At 44.8% G+C, this 18518-nt stretch overlaps 1 long non-coding RNA gene across 2 annotated transcripts in view; it reads left to right on the forward strand.

Moving 5' to 3' along the window:
• Positions 1 to 212: 212 nt before the first annotated feature.
• LOC137615326 (uncharacterized) overlaps positions 213 to 18518 on the forward strand; it is a 318404-nt gene continuing 300098 nt past the window's right edge. For both annotated transcript variants that reach the window (XR_011039221.1, XR_011039222.1), the window contains exon 1: positions 213 to 438. This is a non-coding gene — a long non-coding RNA (uncharacterized lncRNA). The remainder of the gene's footprint in view (positions 439 to 18518) is intronic.

The following is an 18518-nucleotide window of genomic DNA, read 5'->3' on the forward strand; positions in this document are numbered from 1 at the left end:
TTTTTGCAATTAGTTTGCTTACACTTATATGAAATATAGTGAGTAATTTCTATATTAGTAAAGCCTACAAGATCAAAAGAAAATATATTTGCGGAAATGGGAACTTTTGGGTTGTTTTGGGAATTTTTTATCACGAGTTTTGGGGATTTTTAGGCTTTCCTGTCTTTCGTACTAGGAATCCCTTGTTATTTGTTAACACGGTGTCCTGAAAGACAAAACGAAAAGTGAACTGTTAAATTATTAAGTTAAATGTTTGTTTTTATATAGAGTTTTGTCATAAACGAATACCGTGTGTTTCTTTATATTGTGTTCAGTGTTACCTTTGCTTCCTTATATGAATCGGAAGCCAATAAGTGTTCCTGTGTGCAAGAAAAGCTTATAGGCATAACTACTAATTACACTTCTCGAAGTTTTATTGTTTACTATTAATATTTAATGGTAAGTTACTGACATTGGAGTATTTGTTTAGAATAACACAGTGACAGATTATTATTTCACTATAGATTTGTAGTATAGGCTATGTTAACCAACTACTTCTTAAAATTTCATTGTTTATGCATTGCGATAGTTAGATCTACTTTTGTGAAATTTCATATTGCATACAGTTATACCTGGGACTATAAGAGGGTAGCGTTCTAACTTACCTTAATCTAACCTGGGGGTTAGATCCTTCGAAATATTACTCTTTAGACTTGTAAAACTTTACCTAGATCCTTGCTTAGCCCCTGAACCCTCCCATCAAATTTCACCAAGAACAACTTGCGTAAATTTTAGGGCTGCGTTCTAACCCAACCTAGGGTATTGGCACTTTTAGTTAAAACAAAGTTAAATTACTGAGTTATTTTCTAATTTATCCTGGTCTACAGGAAATTCATTGATGAGGATACCTGTAAACTGAATGTTAATGTTTTACCTAGAAAGTTTTTAGCAAATTTCAACATTAACATTACGATAGTATTGTAGGCCTTCATAGATTGTAATTCCTACAGGAAGGCAAATGATGAGCGTTTAACTCCATGCTACATTTATATCTTGTGATTTTGATTACGGATATGAAAACAAGCCTGGTCTAAGTATTAGGTACTGTAGAAGGTTTACTTAAGGCCAATGATCAGTAATTTCAAAGATGCTAAACCCCCCTCATGAATCATTAAAATGGGAGGCCACAGTAGGAAACGGGTCTTCGATACCTAAACTAACCTTTGGTGACATAGCCTTATCTCAGTGGGTGATGTGGGTCTGTTTGCTCGATCCACCTCGACCTCTCTAATCTAACCTAGGAAATTAGTAGGGAGAAAACTTGAAACTAGTGAAATACTTTGATACAATGTAACATAACATCATCTTGAGGAAAGTACTCAATGTTAGGTTTGGATAGGAGTGGTCATCTTAGTGTACAATATCTAGGCTCGTTCATACATAAATACAAACACTTTTCTTTTAATAAATAAGCGTATGCTTCCAGTGAAGCTGAATACTGCTATTAAATCTTCTAACAAGGTGGCAATAGTTACTACTGGGTGGTGGGGAAGCCTTGCCCTCTCGGCAGCCCAGCAAGCTCCCACTTTATTTTCAGCCGTCAGGTAATACAGATGTACTGTGCTTTTGGTGCCATCGATTGGTTGTTTTAGTATTTTGCTTTCCTTTTAGAGTTTATTGGTAGATCATCTTGTACGAGTAAAAGAGTGGATTACTGTAGTTGTGCTATAGTTGTCTGTGCAGTATGATATCCACATTTGCTCCAGCACCAGAATACAAACTTTACTCTTTCTTAAGGAATATATTAGGGTGAAGCCAAAACTATCCATAAGACTTTTAGTAAGGTGTAACAACTCCACCGATAGTTAGTGGTTGGTAGGGTGGGTAGCCAGCTACCATGCTCACACACACCTGTGTTCTATAGTCACTTTTTACCTTTGGCTCAGTGAGAGTAGATGTCCGTCTCTCCGCCCAACATTTTTAACTAGCCTTTGACTAATTTTTGTTGTTTTTGTAATATATTACTGTATATACTGTACTTTATATACAGAAATTTTTTTTATATATATTTAAACATTCATTTAGGTATTATTACAGTTTCAACCATTATGGGAAATCTATTATATTAATATTTTTCCCGAGTAAAGCACGTGATAACAAAACACTTCTTCTCAATACATTATTGCCGCTAATGCATACTTACAGAGAAAAAAATATTTCAGGTATTGAAGGTCTTGACTTTTTCTAAGTTTAGTGTATATCTTTCCATGGGCACGCAAGGTAGCTCTTGTTAGTTTGAATATCTGTTTTCATCTTACTTGGCTCCTCCCCATTGCGTAATGTGACAATATTTGCTTGAATGCGCATTTCCTCCTCCCACTAATGTCGCTCCTCTAATCAGAATACTACTGGGATCTTTTCAAGAGTTAATGGCTTCCTGCTAGTAATGTCGCTCTTCCAATGAAATTAGAGTTTTTTTTTCAAGAGTTATCGTTGGCTATTTTTTTCCCTTATAATTTGTTTTCATCTATGACAATGTTCACGCTTAATCAAATTATCATTCATTCCTGGCCATATTGTTAAGAAATTTTTTGTAGAAACTATCGTAAGGAAAGGTTTACGGAAATATTGGAAGATTCATTTTGTCTCTCATTCTTATCCCAAGGATCTGTTTTTCGTGCAATATACCATTGTAACCGATAGTATTTTGTTTTTTTCCTATTTCATTGTGGGAGAAACGCCTGATTGTCGTTTGTTTTCGATTTTGAAACCTGCCGGTCTCTATACGTTCAGCACTCTCATTACTTAACTGTCATGGATCCTCCGGTGCAAGTGTGCAATATATGTCGCTATTTGTATTTTGAGGTGATCGCTCGATTTCATGGAAGTTATAATGGTACTCCAGAGGTTCTGAATAGGTTTCTTAGAGAGCATTCAGTATTAGCCATAAGTGTTAAGTGTGCTAAATGTGATTCACCTTTACTTTTCGGTGAGGTACTGATTAGGGGTAGGTTTAGGTAGGTCTAGGGTCTGAGACCGTGGTCGTTCTAGGTTAGGTTTGGGGGGTTTGTTAGGTTAGCTGGTTTAGTTTAGGGGTAGGTCTAGGATCTGTGACTGGGGTCCTTCTAGGTTAGGTTAGGGGGGTTTGTTAGGTTAGCTGGTTTAGTTTAGGTGTAGGTCTAGGGTCTCTGACCGGGGTCCTTCTAGGTTAGGTTAGGGGGGTTTGTTAGGTTAGCTGGTTTAGATTAGGGGTAGGTTTAAGTAGGTCTAGGGTCTGAGACTGGGGTCGTTCTAGGTTAGGTTAGGGGGGTTTGTTAGGTTAGCTGGTTTAGTTTAGGGGTAGGTCTAGGGTCTGTGACCGGGGGCCTTCTAGGTTAGGTTAGGGGGGTTTGTTAGGTTAGCTGGTTTAGTTTAGGGATAGGTTTAGGGTTTGTGATGAAAGATTAAGGTCTGTGGTATACTTAACAGCTTTCAGGATTTGTTTTCTAACATAAACCATTTTTTTTATTGCAAATATCATTTGACCCCCCCCCCACCCAAAACCCTGGTTCCCACCTGGTGTCCCCCATAATTGTTGGGATGAAGTAGGGTCTTTCTGCATTACAACATAATATGAAACAAAAACAATAAAAACACTGTTACAAACACTGATTTCTCTGGAAAAACTCGTTGTTTTAACTCCAATTACATAGTAAATCTATAAATCGGATGGTTTGCGGTCAAAATAAACGTTAAATCCGTTGGAACTACACTATTTCTGATGCAACAAATATATTTTTATTCCAGTTTCCCGATAATGGTTGAAACTGTAATTTTACCTTAATTTATTATTACAGGTGTGAGTTGATGTTTAGGAGACAGAGTAGTGCAGCATTTCTTCAAGGGCTGAAGAACCTTTCTTACGATCTCTTCCCTCTATGACGCCGGACAAAAAGCAAGAGCTAGCGCTATCTCATCAGTGCTAGCTCTCACGTCCGCAATAGCACACAAGTGTACGCTACTAAAGTGCACTCTCGATGTCTGTAGCACACGGAACTTCAACCTACGGTTTCCTAAGTTTGCGTTACCTCGGTAGCGCTTATCTCGAGTTTAGCTCACATTCCCCAACCTAGCACTCACCAGCGATGGTAGGGGTACAGCCTTGGTGCTTAATACCTCACTCACCACCTGTAACTTGCTGTTTTCACACAAGTTGATTGGATCAGATTCTCGATGCAATTAGAGCTTCTCCATATGAGGTCTGGTTCTCAACACTCCTCAAGATGTCATGCAGATGTTTAAAGGGCCCGCACATGCGGATGAGTAAATAACTTGATCGGCTCACCGGTTCTCGTGAGCGTTCAAACGTTTCATTGAACCTCTACTTTGTTCCGTAACCAAAATACAAACCACGCTGTTTACATGGGGTATTACTTTCGGCGTAGCTGAAATGGTGAGCCATTAGATTTTTAACGAGGGTTAACTACCCCCTCGCTAGTTAGCGAGGGGTAAGGGAGGGGTAGCTAGCTACCCCTCCCCCCCTCACATACCGGTGAACTGATTCACTTCGCTTTTGTCTCGGGTGATTGGCAGACATGTCTGCTCTCACCCTCGCTTAGCAGCTATTTATGTTTTGTCTTCATTTAATTACTTACTTTTTCTTATACTTAATATATATATATAAACATTCTTTATGTTTATGTATATATTTGGGTTTAGAAATATAGTAAGTTTCCTTTTCAGGTTTGTGCTGTGCGTGTGTAGTGTACGACAACGTCACCGCGTAGTACCAGGCCACCGCGGTTGCACGTCATGGGGCGTGGCCTCTCCCTTGGTCCTTCGGTCGTTCCTTTGGCTTCCGATAATTCGGCCGCCGTGGGGAATCGTCATAGCTGGACTTTCTTCATTCATCTGTTTTCTCCGCTGTTCCTCCTTCCCTACGGGGAACTTGGACTCTCAGCGAAGGGAACGTGGGAGTTTAGATTGACTACGGTCTCTCTCTGTACTCGAGGTCGTTCACCCTTTTACTAATATTATGTACTATTACAGAAGCTTCCTTCCCCTGCGGGTTGTTTTGCTTTTCCGTTTGTCTCAATTATTTTTAATGAAATCTAATTGTATTTTTGTTCCGTAACCGAAATACAAACCACGCTATTTACATAGGGGTTTACTTTCGGCGTAGCTGAAATGACGAGCCCTTAGAATTTTAACAAGGGTTTATATCCCCCGCGCTAGTTAGCAAGGGGGTAGGGGAGTGGTAGCTAGCTACCCCTCCCCCCCTCACACCGGTGAACTGCTTCACTTCACTTTTGGCTCGGACGATGAACAGACGTCTCTGTCCCGTCCTCGCATGGCAGCCATTAATGTTTTGTCTTTACTTTTTTAAATATTAAACTTAGCTGGTGAATATATAATAGCTGACGTCTCCGACGGCCCGACAGATCCAAAAACTCGCGAGCGATCGCCATGAAGGGTGCGGGTGTGCCCACCAGCGCCGACTATCGGCCAGATACCGCATATACTTGTCAACCACTCCAGTTCTTCTCTGTCGGTCTTGCCGACAAGTTGGTTCCGCTCGCTGTTGACCTCGAGTTTTTCTACCGAATTGGTGAAGTACTTTGTTTTGGTTGTTTTATTGGCGTTCGCTGTGTTGGTGTGTTTCTTCAATAAAACTCTTGAAACCCTTTTTTTGGCTTGTGTTTCTTGTTGATGAATTTGGCTTTGACTTGGATTTTCTTTGGTTGTTCAAAATGGCTGACCCTTCTCCTGTTTATCGCAAGTGTGCGAGAGAATGTAACGAACGTCTTCCCAAGGCCTCTATCGACCCTCATACTGTTTGTTCTAATTGCCGGGGTAAATCCTGCCAATTAGGAGATCGGTGTGAGGAGTGCGTGGTCTTGTTGGAATTCGAATGGCTTGAGTATGAAAAATATACTCGTAAGCTCGAAAGAGATAGGGTGAGGAGAAGCTCCTCTAGATCTTTGGAATTTTCCTCCTCCCATGCCCCTGAACCTAATCCTTCCCCTGTAGTGGTTGTTCCTGAACCCCCTGCTAGCACTCACAAACCGTCTATGCGGGATATGTTTTTAGCGATTCAAGCTTTAGGCGAGAAAGTTGAGTCCTTAGCCTCGGACCGTAACCAGTTAATGTCCGATGTAAAGTTGTTGAAAAGTGGTAAAGCAGAAAATCTAAGTGATAAAGTGATAAGTGCGCAAAATGTGTTTAGTGTTGCGACCGAGGGTTCGTCTGTTCGTGCTTGTCGCTCCCCTAGTCCGAGACCTCTTTCAGGCTCCCATGCACCAGGGAGAAGTAATGTCGTAGGACTTAAGGGGGCGAGAGGTGTAAACCAGCGTACAGACGTTCCCTCTTTGGTATCAGACGTTTCTCGTCAAGAACGTCCTTACCATAAGACGGGTGAGACTAAGTTCTCCTCGTCCTCTGACGACTTATCGCATAAGAAACCTTGGCGCAAGGTATCTAGGCCCTTAAAGCGAAAGTCAGTCCCTTCAGGACAGGTCCAGCGTCCTGGCTGTAGCCATTGGGACAGCTCTGACCACTTGCAGTCATCGGATGGCTGTTCGCCTGTTAAGCGAAATCGTAACACGGAGTCCGAGGGTCTCGGTAGAGGCAATGTTTTGCCAGCGCAGACGTTACTGACGTCACGGCCCGTTCCGACTTCCGTTGACCCGAAGTGGGTTGTCCTGCGGGACATGCAGTCTAAGCTTTCTTCTCTTATGGAAGATTATGAGCATGGACAGGTTCACGATGATCCTTTGCCTGCGGTTCGCCTGTGCGATGAACGTGACTCTGGCCTTCAGCCGCCTAAACGAGTGTTTTCTCGTCCGTTTGATGTTAGTACTAACGTTTCTAGTGCTTTGAAACGCAATGCTAGTCGTGTTCCCCGTCTTTCACGTCAGTCACGTGACGTGGAACCCCCCTTGCTACAGTCTCGGACTGACGTTCAGCAGCTGCCACCGCAGCCCCGCACTGACGTTCGTCGACCGACTCCGTTGCCTCGCCGTGACGTTGAGCGTCTGTCACCGCAGTTGGAAGTTGTTTTGCCTGCTCAGACCCTGCAGTCAATGCAGTCTGGACGTGATGTCGAGCGACATTCAACTCAAACTGTTGTTGCTTGTCAGTCACAAGACTTTGTCTTTTCAGCCGCGGCGTGACGTTGTTTCCTCAGCTGTTGCTGCTGCTCCGTTGCTTGTTGACATTGCCTGTCAAGCGTTGCCTCCTAGACATGTCTCTCCGTATCACGAGACTCGGCAGTTGTCGGACGAAGTTCCGTCGGATGAGGAAGTCGCTGATCCCCTTTCAACTGATATGCCTTTGGGGACTTTTTCAGATGGAGAGGAGCCTAAAGTTGCTCAGCCCTCTCTTGATTTTAAAAAGATCATCCTGATTTTTAAGGAACTTTTTCCTGACCATTTTGTGACTGCTGCTCCTCGTTCGCCTCCGTCAGGGTTCACGCTAGGCCTAGCTGCTTCGACGCCGTCATTTACTAAGCTAGTGCTCTCTCGCTCTTCTAAGAGAGCTTTGCGTTTACTAGGCGACTGGTTGATGACCAGGAGGAGTTTGGGGAAGACAGCCTTTGCTTTTCCCCCTTTTAAACTGGCTTCTCGAGCGAGCGTCTGGTATGACACGGGAGAAGTTCTCAGCTTGGGAGTTCCTGCCTCTGCCCAGGGAGACTTCTCAAGCCTCGTAGACTCTCCCCGTCGTCTGGCCATGAGCCGCTCAAAAGTTAGCTGGTCCTCTTCGGACCTTGATCATCTCCTTAAAGGGGTCTTTAGGGCCTTTGAAGTTTTTAACTTTTTGGATTGGTCGCTGGGAGCCTTGAGCAGGAAGATCTCTTCAGCCGACCGTGATGTATCTGTACAAATTATGTCCTGCATGGACAAAGCTATCCGTGATGGCTCTAATGAACTTGCTGCTACATTTACGGCAGGAGTCCTTAAGAAGAGGGAGACTCTTTGTTCGTTCCTGTCTGCAGGAGTAACTCCCTGTCAAAGGTCGGAGCTACTTTTTGCGCCGTTATCATCTGCCTTATTCCCACAGCAGTTGATTAAGGATATCGCAGCGTCGCTAGTACAAAAGGATACCCATGACTTGATGGCTACGTCAGCGCGTAAGGCTGCTCCTTCTTCATCCTCTTATGTCGTTAGACCTAAGTTCGATACTCCAGCGACGAGGTTTATCCCGCCCTTTCGTGGCAGAGCTCCCAGTAAGGGAGGCGCTCGTGCCGATAGTAAGAGAGGTAAGAGGAGAGGATCTAAGTCCTCCCGTGGCAGAGTCTGACTGCCCACGTCCTCAGACAGCGGTAGGGGCCAGATTAACCAACTTTTGGCAGGCCTGGGAGAAGAGGGGTGCAGACCGGGAGTCTGTTTAGTTGCTAAAGGAGGGGTACAAAATACCTTTTGTACGGAGACCTCCTCTGGTAAAAATCCCTATAGACCTCTCTCCCAGGTATCGAGAGGAGTCAAAGAGACAGGCACTACAGCTGCAGGTGTCTCAGTTGCTAGAGAAGGGAGCGGTGGTGAAAGTCTTGGACCTTCAATCACCGGGGTTTTACAACCGTCTCTTCCTAGTTCCAAAGCATACAGGAGGTTGGAGGCCGGTGCTGGATGTCAGTGCTCTCAATGTTTTTGTTGTCTAAACAAAATTTACGATGGAGACCACGAAGTCCGTCCTAGCAGCAGTCAGAGAGGGAGACTGGATGGTCTCTCTCAACCTGCAGGATGCGTACTTCCACATTCCTATACACCCGGATTCTCAACCGTATCTGAGGTTTGTATACAGGAATGTGGTGTACCAATTCCGAGCACTGTGCTTCGGCCTCAGCCCTGCTCCTCTTGTTTTTACAAGGCTCATGAGAAATGTAGCAAAATTTCTACATTTGTCGGGGATTCGAGCCTCCCTGTACCTGGACGACTGGCTGCTCAGAGCGTCGTCCCGTCATCGCTGTCTGCAGGACCTTCAATGGAAGTTGGATCTTGCAAAGGAGTTGGGCCTGTTGGTGAACATAGAGAAGTCTCAGCTGACTCCCTCCCAAACGATTCTCTATTTGGGGATGGAGATACAGAGTCTAGCTTTTCGGGCTTTTCCGTCTGCCACCAGGATAGACCAAGCCTTGCTCAAAGTCCGTCTCATGCTAGAAAAAGACCATTGCTCTGTGAGAAGTTGGATGAGCCTCCTAGGGACGCTATCATCCCTGGAACAGTTTATCTCTCTAGGGAGACTTCACCTTCGCCCTCTCCAGTTCCATTTAGACTCCCATTGGAACAAGAACAAAACTTTGGAGGCGGTCTCGATCCCGATCTCCGAAACAGTCAATACTTGCCTGAGCTGGTGGGACAGCAATATACGTCTTCGAGAAGGTCTGTCCCTGGCAGTCAAGAACCCAAACCACGTGTTATTTTCAGACGCGTTGGATTTGGGTTGGGGAGCGACTCTGGACAGTCTTGAATGTTCGGGTCTTTGGACGACAGAGCAGAGAAGCCTTCACATCAACTGCAAGGAGCTGTTGACTGTTTCGAGAGTCTTCTTCGAAACAAGGTGGTAGAAGTGAATGCGGACAACACCACGGCCTTGGCGTATATCTCCAAGCAAGGAGGCACTCACTCCCACGCTCTGTTTGTCATCGCAAGGGACCTCCTCATCTGGTCAAAAGATCGAGGCATCTCACTGTTGACGAGGTTCGTCCAAGGGAAATTGAACGTCTTGGCGGACTGTCTCAGTTGGAAGGGTCAGGTGATCCCTACATAATGGACCCTCCACAAGGATGTGTGCAAGAGTCTTTGGATGACTTGGGGTCAGCCCACCTTAGACCTCTTTGCAACCTCACTGACCAAAAGGCTCCCAACCTATTGCTCTCCAGTCCCAGATCCAGAGGCGGCCCACATAGATGCCTTTCTGTTGGACTGGTCTCACCTGGACGCTTACGCATTTCTGCCGTTCAAGATCGTCAACAAGGTGTTACAGAAGTTCGCCTCTCACGAAGGGACAAGGTTGACGTTGGTTGCTCCCCTCTGGCCCGCGAGAGAGTGGTTCACAGAGGTACTTCAATGGCTGGTAGACGTCCCAAGGAGTCTGCCCTTAAGGATGGATCTCTTACGGCAACCGCACGTAAGGAGACTTCATCAAAGCCTCCCCGCGCTTCGTCTGACTGCCTTCAGACTATTGAAAGACACTCAAGAGCTCGAGGCTTTTCGAAGGAGGCAGCCAGAGCGATCGCGAGGGCTAGGAGATCATCTACTATCAAGGTCTACCAGTCGAAGTGGGAGGTATTTAGAGAGTGGTGCAAGTCCTCCTCTATTTGCTCTTCCAGTACCTCTGTAGCGCAAATTGCGGACTTTCTCCTGCATCTGAGAAATGTTCGCTCCCTCTCTGCTCCCACCATTAAAGGCTACAGGAGCATGTTGGCCTCTGTTTTCAGACATAGAGGCTTGGATCTGTCAAATAACAAAGATCTCCAAGACCTCCTCAAGTCTTTCGAGACCTCTAAGGAGCGTCGTATGTCAACTCCTGCTTGGAACTTGGACGTGGTCCTGCAGTTCCTGATGTCAGACAGGTTTGAGCCATTACATTCAGCCTCCCTGAAGGATCTCACCCTCAAGACACTTTTTTTAGTGAGCTTGGCTACAGCTAAAAGGGTCAGTGAGATCCCTGCCTTTAGTAAGAACATCGGCTTCTCTACGAATAAAGCTATATGTTCTCTTCAGCTTGGTTTTTTGGCCAAGAACGAACTGCCTTCTCGTCCTTGGCCTAAATCCTTTGAAATACCTAGTCTGTCAGAAATCGTAGGTAATGAAGTTGAAAGAGTGCTGTGCCCCGTGAGAGCTCTTAAGTTTTACTTAGCTCGAACTAAACCTATACGAGGTGGTTCTGAGGCCTTATGGTGCTCCGTTAAGAAGCCCTCATTGCCCATGTCTAAAAATGCGTTATCGTACTTTATTAGATTTTTAATCCGGGAAGCACATTCTCATTTAAATGAGAAAGATCGTTGTTTGCTTAAGGTCAAGACTCACGAAGTGAGAGCAATAGCGACTTCGGTGGCTTTTAAGCAAAACAGATCTCTTCGAAGTATTATGGACGCGACCTTTTGGAGGAGCAAGTCAGTGTTCGCTTCATTTTACTTAAAAGACGTCCAGACTCTTTATGAGGACTGCTACACCCTGGGTCCATTCGTTGCAGCGAGTGCAGTAGTGGGTGAGGGTTCTACCACTACATTCCCTTAATCCCAATATCCTTTTAATCTTCGCTTGAAATGTTTATTAATCTTGTCTTGGGTTGTTCGGAAGACTAGGAAGTCTTTCGCATCCTTTTTGATTTGGCGGGTGGTCAAATGTTGTTTCTTGAGAGCGCCCAGATTAAGGGTATTGATGAGGTCCTGTTATAGGGGTGTTCGCCCTGGATATAACAGCTCCTGGAAGTCTTTCAGCATCCTGGAAGGATGGCTGGGCTTCGTGAGGAAAGCGGACTAATGAGGCTGAGTAATCATCAGAGTCAGCTTCCTTACCAGGTACCTATACTTAAGTTGGTTTTTTATAAAATATTTGTCAAAAAACTCTTGAGCATATACGCCTTTATTGTATTAATACTGGTCTCTACCCACCACCATGGGTGTGAATCAGCTATTATATATTCACCGGCTAAGTTTAATATTTAAAAATTATATTTTCCTTATAAAATGAATTTTTGAATATACTTACCCGGTGAATATATAAGATTAAAGGCCCTCCCTTCCTCCCCGATAGAGACCCAGCGGACTGAGAAGAACTGGAGTGGTTGACAAGTATATGCGGTATCTGGCCGATAGTCGGCGCTGGTGGGCACACCCGCAACCTTCACGGCGATCGCTCGCGAGTTTTTGGATCTGTCGGGCCGTCGGAGACGTCAGCTATTATATATTCACCGGGTAAGTATATTCAAAAGTATATTTTATAAGGAAAATATCATAATTACTTACTTTTCTTATAGAGTCCTTTCATTATACGTCATCAAACTTCCGGTCCGCCATCTTGGAGGACATACAAAGACGGGTTCAGTGAATAGCTGTGGTTGAACTCTTGAATAGTTAGCCATCTCATCACATTCACATTTACACAATGCCCAGTTTTTGCGCTATTGTTGGTTGTGGGAATCGAGGACAAAGAGATGACAAGAGTTTCTACCGCATACCGGCAGTTATTCAGAATCAGGACAAAGATACAGAAGAATTATCCAAGCGCAGACGTGACTTGTAGTTGACCAGAATATCACGGGCTGATCTACGTGAATCCTCACTACCCTGGGCAGGTATCTGTTCTGATCATTTCATATCAGGTCAGTCTCGGCTAGGCCCTAAAAGTATTATTATTCCTGTGTAAACATGCTATATCCGATCGCATAGGTGACTTCACAAGTATCATCGTCAGTTCAGTGTGTAGTGTGTGTGGGGGAGGGGGCCTTTCAATTTTTAAACATCAAAAGGGGCATCTCAGATTTTCAAAACAAAAATTAAAAGCGCCCATATTAGCTATATTAGCAAAGGCTACTAACCTAGGTCTCTATTTCGTCAAGGTGCTCATGCCTATATGTAATTAAGTGTATATTTATATTTATTTTAATTTGTGTATTAGATTGTGCAGACATACAGGCCTATATGATGAATAAACATTGATTATAAATAATAATAATAATAATATCTGAAAGCTGGTTTAACCCGAAGGGGTCTTCAGCTTATATATGAAACATCAAAGAAATAATTAAACTTACGCATTTAATTGCAAGGAGGCAAAACGATCATCCAAGAGCATTACAATAGAGTTTGTCCATCATATATTTATATGTACAGTATATAAGAAATTATAGCATTTGTAACCAAACACAAACACAATGGTTAGGCATGAACTGATAAAGATTTGACATTATAATGCAAAACTTTTACATACATTTTGACAATCAAAAATTATAATACACAAGGTTAGGCTAAATGATCAATATTAGCTTTATAATTATAAACACTCTCTTCATTGGCCCAGTGTTTATCTAATTTTGGACTTTAAAGCATTAAAGGGAAAAACAACAAATTCTGGAAGCAGATTATTCAATGGAAATGTATGCCCACTCATGTTCTGCCTTTGTAAGTTTAAAAAGCATCTGAATTGCATGTGCCATAAGCTGAATGAATTCTGCATCTGGTATGGATCTAGGCCATCAATTAGATCGAGTTTCTGCTTGTAAAAACGCTTATCATCACCCGACAATTGTTTGACAAAGTCGCTCTCATTGTCCATATTCGCTGTAGCAGCCGCTGTTTTTGCTTTGTATGTCCTCCAGCATGGCCGCCGGCGATTCCCAGTGACGTCATTGAAAGGACTCTATACTTAATATATATGTAAACATTCTTATGTTTATGTATATGTTTGAGTATAGAAATACAGAAAGTTTCCTTTTCAGGTTTGTGCTGTGTGTGTGTGTGTGTGTGTAGGAAGTCCACTCATTTGTACGACAACATCTCCGTGTGGTCCCAGGCCGCCACAGTGACATTTCATGGGTCGCGATCTCTCCCTGGTCCTTCGGTCTCCCTTCGGCTGGCGCCGTGGGGAATCGTCATCGCTGGACTTTATTTATTAATCTGTTTCTCCCCTGTTCCTCCTTCCCTACGGGGAACTTGATCTATCAGCGTAGGGAACATGGGAGTTTAGTTTGACTACGGTCTCTCTCTCTCTCCTTGAGGTCGTTCACCCTTTTACTACATATTACGGTAGCTTCCTTCCCGTTGCGGGTTGAGTTGCTACTCCGTTTATTTTGTCTCAATTATTTTTAATCAAATCTAATTGTATTTGTTAACTTTTCAGCTTCTGTGTAGAACGCTTCTCTTCGGGGTTCATTCGTTCTTACTATTAGTGAACATTATAATTGTTATAATTCTGTTTTGTTACAGTTCTCCGCCTCCCCCCCCCCCCTTCCCATGAGTGTCAGTGGGGGAGGAGGGCGCATTCCTGGTGCGTAATTCTTATGTTCTTTTCCCTCGGGTTCCTCTTCGGAGTTCCCCCGAGGGAATTAATGTTAACTAATTATTCTATTTTCACAGTTAACTATCTAGTCTTTCGTTTGCCTAATGCGCCAACGAAGCAGAGCTGTCCTGTTGGTGCCTGGGGAGTCTGCTGTTGCCGCCTCCTCTACGACTTCGTCATGGGCGTGTTCTCTTCTCCTAGAAGTTCTCCCGTGACAACTGTCAGCTCCTTAGTTCATTTAGAACGCTCAGGAGGTTCGCCTCCATGGGTGGGTAACTTCCCTTCCGAGGGAAGTTCCCTTCCCAGGTATGAGTTTTTTCCCCTTCAGGGGGGGGGGGGCAAATTCTCTTACCTTAATAATTCCTGGTTGGTTTTTTCCTGGTCCTCGGGCGGTTATGCTCTTGGTGCTGAGCGACCGCTTTTGTAACCATTCTCAAGGAGCTGAGCGGTTGCAAGGCCGGACCATGGAATTCATGCGTTTATGCTCTTGGTACTGAGCGGTCGCACTTGCAGCTACACTCAAGGAGCTGAGCAGCTGCAGGAGCTCCTCTTCGGAGGTTTGCTCTTTATGGTCAGCTTGCTGATCCAACGGCCTGAAGGGACGCCTTCATCAGTTCTTCTTGTCTCTTCTACGAAGTGTTTTCCTCTCTCGTTCACGAGAGAGGACACTCATAGAGACTCCTCTTCGGAGGACTCCCCTGCTGTTGTTGCTGATGGTGCTGAAGGCTCAGTTCCCCCCTCCGAAAACTTCGAGGGGGCAGCTGAGTCCATCTGTCTCCCCTGCGAGTGTCTCTCCCCCTCGGGGGAGTTCACTAACAAAGACTCCTCTTCGGAGGACTGATGATGGTGCTCCTGTCCGTGGTCGTCTTCATCTTCAGCCGCAGAGGATCCTCCTCGACGAGAACAGACCGTTGCAGCTGCTTCGGTCGGCAGATCGTTCGCGATCTCCGACACCTGCCAGATCTTCTTGTCTTCCTTCCCCGTTCCTGGACGCAGTAGCGCAGTGGGCGCCACTCCACCCTGTTTTCCAACGGGCACCGGTCCCTTCGGGGCAAAGGGCTTATCTCACATCGTGAGTAAGTCCCTTTAGTGCCCGGTTTTTACCTGTGCAACCTCGTTCTCGTTCGTAATGCTCTCCTGCTGTGGACCAGACTTCTGCTGAATCAACACTCCAGCAACCTCCTGTAGCTGAGTCTCGCAGGTGGATCTCCTGATCGCCAACTGTTCCGAGACCTTGTGCACCTCGGTCTCCTGAACGCCCACGATCGCCTGCTTGCCAGCGCACATCTGCTCGCCCTTTTCTGATGTGCGCAATGCGCGCTCTGGTTCTGCACCCTCGCTGATATCGTCTGGCCGCGCATATCTTCTGGCCGCGCAACTATGCGCCTACGATCTCCTGGTTCCTGCCTCGTCGCGCGCAGTTCAAGAAGTTCCTACGCTAGGGCACAGGCGCTCACAGGTTCTTTTGGACTCGCAGCGCCCTTCTGGAGTTTCGCGCCAAGCACGCCCACACGCAGTTCCAGTTCCAGTGCGCCAACGCGCCAGCACGCTTCCACTTCACACCGCGCCGCCCAGGAGACACCTTAGCTAGTGCACGGGCGCTCACAGGCACCCCTGGGCTCTCCTTAAGCGCCAGCAATCTCCTACGCGCCCGCGCGATTCTTCGTCTGCGCGCAAGCGTTTTCAACGCGCCAATGCTTCAATCGTCGTAGGTTTCCTACGCGCCCACGCGTTAACTCTCCTGTACGCGATCGGTCGCTACGCGCCATCGCTTGCCAATGCTCTATCGCTTGCCAATGCTCTATCGCTTGCCAACTCGCCATCGCTTGCCAACGCGCCATCGCTTGCCAATGCGCCTTCGCCTACTCATGAGCCATCGCTCGCCAAGACGCGCCATCGCTCTTCAGCGTGCCATCGGTCTCCCGGCCGCCTGCGCTCGCCCTTACGACCGCGCACGTGCGCACCCATGTTCGCCCGCACCCCAGCGCGATTCCCACCAGCGAGCCATCGCTCGCCAAAACGCGCCAGCGCTCGCCCTTACAACCGCGCGCCCACGCGCACTTTTGCCTGCGCGCGAACCAACGATTTACCATCGCGCGAGCGCCAGGCCGATTTCAACCACGATTCCCGTCGGTTTTCGCAATACGGGCAACCTCGCGAGTCTTTTGGAGCGCTTACTTCCAGATCGCGATCTTCACCCCGTAAATGCAGAGCATGGCACGTGCAAGAGCAGGAAGAATCTTCTGAGAGATCTGGGCAACATTCTTCTCCTTCTCCCTCTTAATGAGAGAATGCCTTGATGAAGTCATTGAGCTTCAGCACGGCATTTCATTCCCATGCTGAATCTTGGTGACGGGCAAGAGGGCTCTCGAACTTCGGGAAATTGCTCCCCCAGTTCGAATCTAAATTTCTCTCTTTCATCTTTTTCTTCTGCTTAATATTACTTCGACCTTCTAATTTTATCAACTTTCTTTCATCTTGCTGTCCTATCTCTATGATTATTATTTTTCTTAGTTATATATATATATGTAGATGTTTGCATATATATATATTTATTTATTTTATTTGTTCATTTATTTATTTATATATTTTTTTTCTATTTTATTTAAATGACGTGGATATTTCCACATTCGTTATTACTGCCTGCTTAGATGAATGGGAGAAGGGATCACAGTTGGGAGGTATTCGCATTCAAAGCTATATATGAGAGTATTGGATGATCTCAGCCATCCCAAAGATGGTTTGGACCTTTTTGGCGGAACTACTCTCAAGGGTTGGGTCATCGGAATCCAGGGGGATCCAATCCTTGAGGTGGGACTCTTGGCTTTTGGCTGGAAGCCCATCATTACAGATATGGGGAGGATGATTCCATATTACCTTGGTCTCAGTCCTAACAGGCGGGTTTAGCTTACACCTGTGCCTCTATATCTGTTTTGATGCTATCCTTCGGGTAGGGTATGGAGTGGACCATCTGGGAAGTATACTCTCATTGTGCCGATAGTGGAGAATACAAATTTCCTTTCCAACGTATGATACTTTCTTATAATTCTCAAGCAGGTACCCCAACAAAATAACAACAAAAAACATGAAAATCCCACACTTAAATATGGACCCTTCAAATGCTGACTCCCCATCCCCTGGATTTGCTGACTCCCCCCCGGCACTGTTGACGACTTCTGCTACTGTAATAAAGGAAAATTCTGTTGACGACCTTCGAACTAAAAAGGACCACTCAACTGATGTTAAAAAATCTAGCAATTTGGGTAACACAGGTAAACTACGATTCCTTCATGTTTCCAAAATCCCATTAGAGACAAATTATGATGATATATATAGAGCATTTGAGTGCTATGGATTGATAAAGGAAATAAGGATGAGACTTGGAGATGAAAAATGGGAATCTTGGATATCTTTTGAAAGTCATGATGAAGCGTTTAATGCCATAGTAGTATCAAAATTAACGAATTGAACATCATGGGAGCTCTTTGTGATAAGATCCCAAAGGAATTGGATGTGTACAAACCTGCTGATTGGTTTGAAAAAAATAGAAATGTACCCATGCCTTCACAGAGAAAACCCAAACCACCAATGTGGCTCTTAGCTGAACCTAAAGGGATAATAGGAAATTATTTTAAGATATGTAAGTTTATCCAAAAAAAAGTAGGAACCATAGCACCTGGAGATATATCTCGTTTGGGAAGAATAGTTATCTCATCCATGCCAAATCTTCGACTCAGTCTGCAATACTGTCTAACTTACAGACAGGCAGTGATGAAATTACATTGGAAATGAAACTTCATCTAAATTTTAGTTATGGAAGGGGAGTGGTCTTTAATAAGGACCTGTACGAATTTACAGAGGAGGAGATACTTTCTATGTATCCATTAAATGTATGGAAAGTGCATAAGGTTCCTGGAACTTCAATGATTATACTTACTTTCCAGGATGCTGATGTACCTTTCCATATTTTTATTGAAAATGAAAGGATTAAAATTAGGCCTTTCAAACAAAAGCCCCTGCAATGTTTTAATTGTTTTAAATTTGGACACCCATCCAAAGTTTGCAAAAATGGAAAAATGTGTGGTATTTGCTCCAAAACTTATCATGGAGAATGTACACTTGAGGCCAGGTGTTCAAATTGAATTTAAACCATAAATCAACTGATAGGAGATGCGAACTGTATAAGTTGGAGGAAGCTGCCCTAAACAAATCAAGTTTAGAACACATAAGTGTGGGACATGCAAAAAGACTTGAATAAATCAACCAGCTATGCAAAGGCCTTAAAATCAAAGGTAAATTTACCACAGGAGACAGCAACCCCACCTAGCACTGCCAGTAATCCTAAGAAAAGAAATACAACCTCTGATAATAAAGTACTGCATGACAAGGTAATCATATTGCCTTCTGAGGCTCTGCCACAGCGTATTAAAAATGGGTCATTGCCCATTTCGGTACAGCCTTCGTCCCCCATTACCAACAATAGTACTAACCTCTCCCAGGCCATGTCCTTGCCTGATTTGATGGAGATGCCACCTGACACCAAGTTACCAGGTGCACCTG

This window comes from Palaemon carinicauda, chromosome 21 (assembly GCF_036898095.1).
Source record: "Palaemon carinicauda isolate YSFRI2023 chromosome 21, ASM3689809v2, whole genome shotgun sequence".
Taxonomy (NCBI): Eukaryota; Metazoa; Arthropoda; class Malacostraca; order Decapoda; family Palaemonidae; genus Palaemon; species Palaemon carinicauda.